Source organism: Salmo salar, chromosome ssa12 (assembly GCF_905237065.1).
Source record: "Salmo salar chromosome ssa12, Ssal_v3.1, whole genome shotgun sequence".
Taxonomy (NCBI): Eukaryota; Metazoa; Chordata; class Actinopteri; order Salmoniformes; family Salmonidae; genus Salmo; species Salmo salar.
This window is the reverse complement of record NC_059453.1, coordinates 30,833,290-30,841,403: the sequence shown is the minus strand read 5'-3', so window position 1 is coordinate 30,841,403 and position 8,114 is coordinate 30,833,290. Positions and strand designations below refer to the sequence as shown.

At 45.0% G+C, this 8,114-nt stretch overlaps 1 pseudogene; it reads right to left on the bottom strand.

The window, feature by feature from the left end:
- Positions 1-411: 411 nt before the first annotated feature.
- On the bottom strand, positions 412-4,955 carry LOC106564962 (keratin, type I cytoskeletal 13-like; annotated as a pseudogene).
- Positions 4,956-8,114: the final 3,159 nt, after the last annotated feature.

Sequence of the window (8,114 nt, the reverse complement as noted above, 5' to 3'; positions counted from 1 at the left end):
ATAGCAGATACATTTTGTGCTCTCATTTCATAAGACTTGATTTCAATTTACATCTTTCCACCAAAACATTGTGTCCAGCACTAGAGTTGACTCCACAAACACTCTCCATACAGTATATAACTCTGAATCTAATGCTTGAAAAATTGAGTTTGATTAATACAGATAGAATTATATAATTTTGCTGACAACTTGCATTCAAGTTTCTACGATCAGCATTTCAAAAAATATTGGCAAGTATTAAACTCAGTACAAGTGAATGTCCTAAATATATTCAAGATCATACTGACACATATACTTTCTCAAGACAATATAATTGGCCTCATGTGCAAAAGATGACAACTTATATGATAGTCAGATGTATAGGAGCATGCCAGATCAGATAGATCAAGTTGAAAGACACAGAAAACAGAATGATGGTGTCAGCAAGTCAGAGCATCTTTATTGTATTCACAATGGGGTCTGTTGTTGGTGTCCCATCCAGATGTAGTAGAATATGTTGTTCTGGAGGTGTTAACCATAGAAATAGAATTACCAGAAAATAAATCCCCATTCAAGTCAATGTTCCATGATGGGTATCTGAGGGGCTTTAGCCATTCTAGAAAGTATAGCAGGACGTTAAGCACATCTTAAACTAGAGTAATCCAGAGCTGGCCTAAACAAATAACACTGATAACGAGGATAGGGATTTTTTATCTGACAAATACTTTTTATAAGTTGGAACATTGTATTTTAGGTTGCATGAATAAAGGACTGGGGAACCGTAATATTCCACTTTCTGGCCTCTCATTTCCAATAACCATTCTAGTAATTATATTTCTATGTAGTTAACCAATTGCTTGCCGCAGTGCTCGCTGTGTGTCTAGGACCTTAAGAGGTGTGTTTGGTTTCACTTGAGGAGACAACCTTGCCATCCACCATTTCCTCTGTGACAATCACCACCTTGCGTGCGGTGGAGGTGGATGAGCTGGGGCCAGAGCTGGCGGAGCTGAGGCCGGAGCTGAGGCCAGAGCTGGAGGAGCTGAGGCTGGAGTTGAGGCCGGAGCTGAGGCCGGAGCTAGAGGAGCTGATGTGGGAGCTGGAGGAGCTGTGGCCAGATTTCGAGGAGCTGTGAACGAGGCTGTTAGGAAGGGAAACCAATGGCTAGCATAGTTAGCATCTATGATCTATGATCATAGTAAATATCTATTAAAGGTTACATAGCTGTAGATTCATGTCAAAAGTAACCATGGCTCAAACTAAGGTCAACTTCAAATGAACATTGTTTTTAAAAATCAAATGTTGAGGGAGACATCCAATCGCTTCCTGCCTTACCCGCTAGCCTCTCCATCCAGCAGCCTCCTATACTCAGCGATCTCCATCTCTAGGCGTGTCTTGATGTCCAGCAGCATCTTGTACTCCTGGCCCTGGCGTTCCATGTCGCTGCGGAGGGACACTAGCTGCTCCTCCAGACTGGTCACTTGGTCTTGGAGGCGTCCCAGCTGCATGGAGTAACGGTCCTCTGTCTCCGCCAGCGTGTTCTCCAGGGAGCCTTTCTATTGGCCGGGAGAGACAGAGATGATAAGTCAAAAACTGTGGGAGTAGTTTTGGAATTTGGAATGTTTACTGTCATACTGAAAAAGTTAGCTCGAGTAATTGAATGTGAAGGCAGTAAGAGGTTATCTATAGTAAAGTACAACACAAAGATGCTTGTCCTAGATCCCAAGAAACAAAGAGATCTTCTGTTGAATCTGACAATTCATCTTGATGGTTGTACAGTCGTCTCAAATAAAACTGTGAAGGACCTCGGCGTTACTCTGGACCCTGATCTCTGTTTTGACGAACATATCAATACTGTTTCAAGGACAGCTTTTTTCCATCTACGTAACATTGCAAAAATCTGAAACTTTCTGTCCAAAAATGATGCAGAAAAATGTAGACATGCATTTGTCACTTCTAGGTTAGACTACTGCAATGATCTACTTTCTGGCTACCTGGATAAAGCACTAAATAAACTTCAGTTAGTGCTAAACACGGCTGCTAGAATCCTGACTAGAACCAAAACATGTGATCATATTAGTCCATTGCTAGCCTCTCCACACTGGCTTCCTGTTAAGGCAAGGGCTGATTTCAAGGTTTTACTGCTAACCTACAAAGAATTACATGGGCTTGCTCCTACCTATCTTTCCGATTTGGTCCTGCCGTACATACCTACACGTACGTTATTGTCACAAGACGCAGGCCTCCTAATTGTCCCTAGAATTTCTGAGCAAACAGCTGGAGGCAGGGCTTTCTCCTATAGCGCTCCATTTTTATGGAATGGTCTGCCTACCCATGCGAGAGTCGCAGACTCGGTCTCAATCTCTTCAGTAGGTCCTATTTGATTGAGTGTATTCTGATTTGATTTGATTTGGTGCCTGGCTATAACAACTTGAGGGATAGTGTTAGATTCTAGGTGAAAGTAAGGTACTTGAGGAATGGTAGAGAATGATGAAAGTGTCAAATATTGATTATTGATAAAAGTTGCAGAAAGTTGTGTAGGTAATTACGGCTCACCATGGTGAGCTGTGACTGCAGTTCGGCTTCCAGGCCCTGCAGTGTGCGACGGATCTCTGAGATCTCTGACTTGGAGGTCTGGAGAACCTCTGTGCTGGACGCCACCTCCTGGTTCAACGTCTCTGTCTGTTAAACACAATAAGTGGTCAATCATCACAGGATCAAACCAACATTTCAGCTCATGATGGAATGTCACAATGTTACTAACTAGAAGTAAAGGAACATCTACACAATGAACATAGTTTATAGGTTCTAGAGGTTCTACCTTGGTCTGGAACCAGGACTCCAGGTCGCGCTGGTTCTTGGCACTAACGGACTCGTACTGCTCACGGATCTCAGACATGACTCTGGTCAGGTCCTCCTGTGGTGCTGCGTCCACTTCCACGTTGATTTGTCCAGTCATCTGCGTCCTCATGGCAAGCAGCTCCTGTGGAGAAAAACATAGTGGTGAGTTTAAAGGATTAAGAAGTAACTAACCTCTGCCTGATGGTAACAACTTGACCTGCCCTCTATCTTCATTATACATTTGAACACCATTGCTTGATACAGATGTGCTTGAAAGCCAGCAATGGTGTTCTAGTGAAGACCCATAGCAGGTTGACATGGTCAATAGATGTAATACATTAAGGGACTGTATGGATATGTTCCATCAGCCCACACCCACCTCCTCATGGTTCTTCTTGAGATAGATGAGCTCCTCCTTCAGCCCCTCGATCTGCATCTCCAGGTCAGATCTGGCCATGGTCATCTCGTCCAGCATCCTCTTCAGCCCGGCGATGTCCGCCTCCACTGACTGACGCATGGCCAGCTCGTTCTCATACCTGAGAGATGGAGAGAGCTTAGGTCAAAGAACTGCCGGAATGTGTTCCTCTGTGAGAATAGCAGGGGTTATAGATTCTAGCATTGCATTAAGTTTTGGGAAAATAACAGAAAGTAACACCAGGCTTCTGATATGTCTGTTAAGTGGGTGTGGTTATGGTGGAGGTGAAGGGTAATGTCATTTGGTTTACTTTTAATAGATTCAACACAAAATGTAATAAAAAACAGTATGAGGGTTTTTACAGATTTGGGGTTATTCCATGTGGTTAATGTAATGCACCAGCAGTGTACTGTATCTGTGGATGGTGTAGGGTGTACTTACTTGTTTCTGAAGTCATCTGCAGCGAGCTTTGCGTTGTCGATGTTCAGATAGATACTTCCGTTCAAGCAGGTGGCAGCCTGGATCTGAGTGGTGGAGGATGGCAAAAACATTTCAGGATGGGGTATTCATGGAATTTGATACAAATGCAGTACACACAAACTGTGATATCACAATGTAATGATTGAGTTCTGAGTTTCAGCTGCACTGTAAATGATAGACCATAGAATCATTACAGGGACCCTGTTGTCATTATGATCATTGTAAACCATGACATGACACAAAGAAACAATTTGCGACTTCTGCATTCGCCTAGGGGCTATTAAGAGAGAGGAAGGATTGGCTTCAATGATCTGCTTTATTTTCAATGCTTCAGCTGCAAATATGCATACTGTCTTTGCATCTATCTTTGGTGCAAATTCTTGTTTGAATCAATTATAACAAATGTATATAATTTAGCATTTTCTAAAAGTCATATTAATTTCTCTATTAGTAACTTGTTGGAAAAACAAGCTGATGACGTGTACACCATGTACGTGTACTCTCTAACAAAGAATAATATTTTCACAATGCAGACATTATCATGCTTTGACATGCTGTGATGTCATCATTGAGTGCTATTGCCGTCTAGGAGACATGTCACATACCTTTTCCTGAAGATCGGCGATAGTAGCGTGGAAGCCAGAGTAGTCGCGAGCGCTGGGGGACGTCTTACTCTCAAGGAACTGACGGATCTTCAACTCCAGCTCACCATTGGCTGCCTCCAGCGAGCGCACCTTCTCCAAGTAGGTGGACAGGCGGTCGTTCAGGTTCTGCATTGTGGCCTTCTCATTGACCGACACATGGAGGTCGGCTCCACCGCCGCCACCACCACCCCCACCCATGCCAAAACCATAACTGCCGCCGCCACCCCTCCCATGCCGAAACCATAACCGCCACCGCCGCCACCCCTCCCATTCTGAAACCATAACCGCCACCACCACCTCCGCCACCGGAACCGAACGAGGAGCTAGAGATGCGCACCCCAGAGCCTCCTGCTCCTCCATACACACTGCCGGCCCTCATGGCAGTGACACGGCCTCCTCCACCGCCACAACCACCCATCGAGGAGAAGCGGGAGGAACCCATACCCATTCCACCTCCACCTCCAGACCTCATGGACATGGTGCCACCTCCGCCTCCACCGCCGCTGCTGCTGTAGGACATGCTAGATCTGGAGAAGGACATGGCTGCTGAGAGGGAGTCTGCCTGCCTGGGATGAAGAGGAGAGAGAATGTGGTGCACTGCCCAGCCACTGTTCCCTTTTTATGCTGCACAGGGCAGGAGGGAGGGAGGTTGGGAGTAGGACATCGGTGGGAGATGCAGAAGGGAGGAGAAGGGAGGAATACAGGGAGTCATTACCTCATGTAGGGCAGGGCAGGGCAGGGCAGGGCTCCTCCACCCACTTTGACAACCTGCTGGCAATCGCGAGAATGCAGAAGGAGGTGGTGTGCCAAAGACACACCAGAAGGGCTTTCCAAGAGGTGTTGAGTATTCCAGGGTGGTCCAGTCTTTGTCCAAAAACAATGGATAAATGTTGCCATAAATCAGAAGGGTGCAGTCAGTCAGTCAGTGTACATTGGCGTGTTCACACAAACAAGGTGCCAGGCCAGTGCAATTCATTTTGATAAAAGCAATTAATCTGAACGCATTAATCACTATATCATCTATCATACGGTACATGGCCAAAAGGTATGTGGACACACCTTCAAATTTGTAGATTTGGCAATTTCAGCCAAACCCGTTGCTGACAAGTGTATAAAATCGAGCACACAGCTATGAAATCGCCATAAACTAACATTGGCAGTAGAATGGCTTTCATGAAGAGCTCAGTGACTTTCAACGTGGCACCGTCATAGGATGCCACCTTTCCAACAGGTCAGTTTGTCAAATTTCTGCCCTGCTAGTGCTGCCCCAGTCAACTGTAAGTGCTGTTATCGTGAAGATGAAACCTCTAGGAGCAACAACAGCTCAGCCGCGAAGTGGTAGGCCACACAAGCTCACAGAACGGGACCGCCGAGTGCTGAAGCACGTAAAAATAGTCTGTCCTCGGTTGCAACACTCACTACCGAGTTCCAAACTGCCTCTGGAAGCAAGGTCAGTACAAAAACAGTCCGTCTGGAGCTTAATGAAATAGGTTTCCATGGCCGAGCTGCGGCACAAAAGCCTAAGATCAAATAAAATCAAATCAAATGTACTTATATAGCCCTTCTTACATCAGCTGATATATCAAAGTGCTGTACAGAAACCCAGCCTAAATCCCCAAACAGCAAGCAATGCTGGTGTAGAAGCACAGTGGCTAGGAAAAACTCCCTAGAAAGGCCAAAACCTAGGAAGAGACCTAGAGAGGAACCAGGCTATGAGGAGAGGCCAGTCCTCTTCTTGCTGTGCCAGGTGGAGATTATAACAGAACATGGCCAAGATGTTCAAATGTTCATAAATGACCAGCATGGTCAAATAATAGAAGTCATAGTGAACAGGTCAGGGTTCCATAGCCGCAGGCAGAACAGTTGAAACTGGAGAAGCAGAACGGCCAGGTGGACTGGGGACAACAAGGAGTCATCATGCCAGGTAGTCCTGAGGCATGGTCCTAGGGACTCAGGTCCTCTGAGAGAGAAAGAAAGAAAGAAAGGAGAGAATTAGAGAGAGCATACTTAAATTCAAACAGGACACCGGATAAGACAGGAGAAATACTCCAGATATAACAGACTGACCCTAGCCCCCCGACACATAAACTACTGCAGCATAAATACTGGAGGTTGAGACAGGAGGGGTCAGGAGACACTGTGGCCCCATCTGATGATACCCCCGGACAGGGCCAAACAGGCAGGATATAACTCCACCCACTTTTCCTAAGCACAGCACCCACACCACTAGAGGGATAGCTTCAACCACCAACTTACCATCCTGAGACAAGGCCGAGTATAGCCCACAAAGATCTCTGCCACGGCACAACCCAAGGGGGGCGCCAACCCAGACAGGAAGACCATGTCAGTGACTAAACCCACTCAAGTGACGCACCCCTCCTGGGGACGGCAAGGAAGAGCACCAGTAAGCCAGTGACTCAGCCCCTGTAGTAGGGTTAAAGGCAGAGAATCCCAGTGGAGAGAGGGGAACCGGCTAGGCAGGCTAGGCAGAGACAGCCAGTGCCTTTCCGTTCACCTTCACACTCCTGGGCCAGACTACACTCAATCATAGGACCTACTGAAGAGATGAGTCTCAAAAAAGACTTAAAGGTTGAGACCGAGTCTCACGTCTCTCACAAGGGTAGGCAGACCATTCCATAAAAATGGAGATCTATAGGAGAAAGCCCTGCCTCCAGCTGTTTGCTTAGAAATTCTAGGGACAATTAGGAGGCCTGCGTCTTGTGACCGTAGCGTACGTGTAGGTATGTACGGCAAGACCAAATCGGAAAGATAGGTAGGAGCAAGCCCATGTAATTCTTTGTCGGTTAGCAGTGTCGTGTCTTTGGGGTACCATTAAACTGAAGACATGTTTATCAATTAACTCGTAATTATTATCACGCGATCAAACTGATTCATCGTTTAATTGTAATTAACTAGGAGATCGGGGCACCAAGGAAAATATTCAGATTACAAAGTTATAATTTTCCTAATATAACTGTCCTATATTATAACATTATATATTATATTCTATTATAGTATAGGCCGATTATCTTCTGGTTTAAATGGTGTATTTTACCTCGCGTCCAGTCTCATTCCAAACGTCGTAAATTGTTGTATCTGCGTGAACCCAGTCTTTACTAAGAGTCATCCATACATCAATTGTCTTAAAATCATTTATTTACTAAACTAAGTAATTCACATAAAGTATACAAACAGTAATTATCATCACAAAGAATTGGTAGAGTAATGTGCCCTAGTGGTCTAAACAGGCATGGCTGGTGTCTTGTAGAACAATGGGTCATAAAATGTTCAGCTGAGGAGGTACACAGTTCATTAATATTAACAATTGACATGCTAATCCTTTGCACATGAACGCTCACTCATTTGAGAACAATTGCAATCAATATATATTTACGCTCAGTGTGTCGTCGGGATCCTTGTTGGAGCGTCGTTCTGATGGAGAGTTCTCTCTCTCTCTCTCTCTCTCGGTTAGAATGGATCTTTCAAAGCGACATTCATTAATGTCGTCACAGTCATATCTGTCAACACTAACCCTCTAACTCCACTGTGTGGTCTCACTTGTTTCAGAGATATTAATGCTTTATCATAGACTGACTATATGAATCTGTGAGTATGGATGTCATGGCAGATACATTTTGTGCTCTCATTTCATAAGACTTGATTTCAATTTACATCTTTCCACCAAAACATTGTGTCCAGCACTAGAGTTGACTCCACAAACACTCTCCATACAGTATATAACTCTGAATCTAATGCTT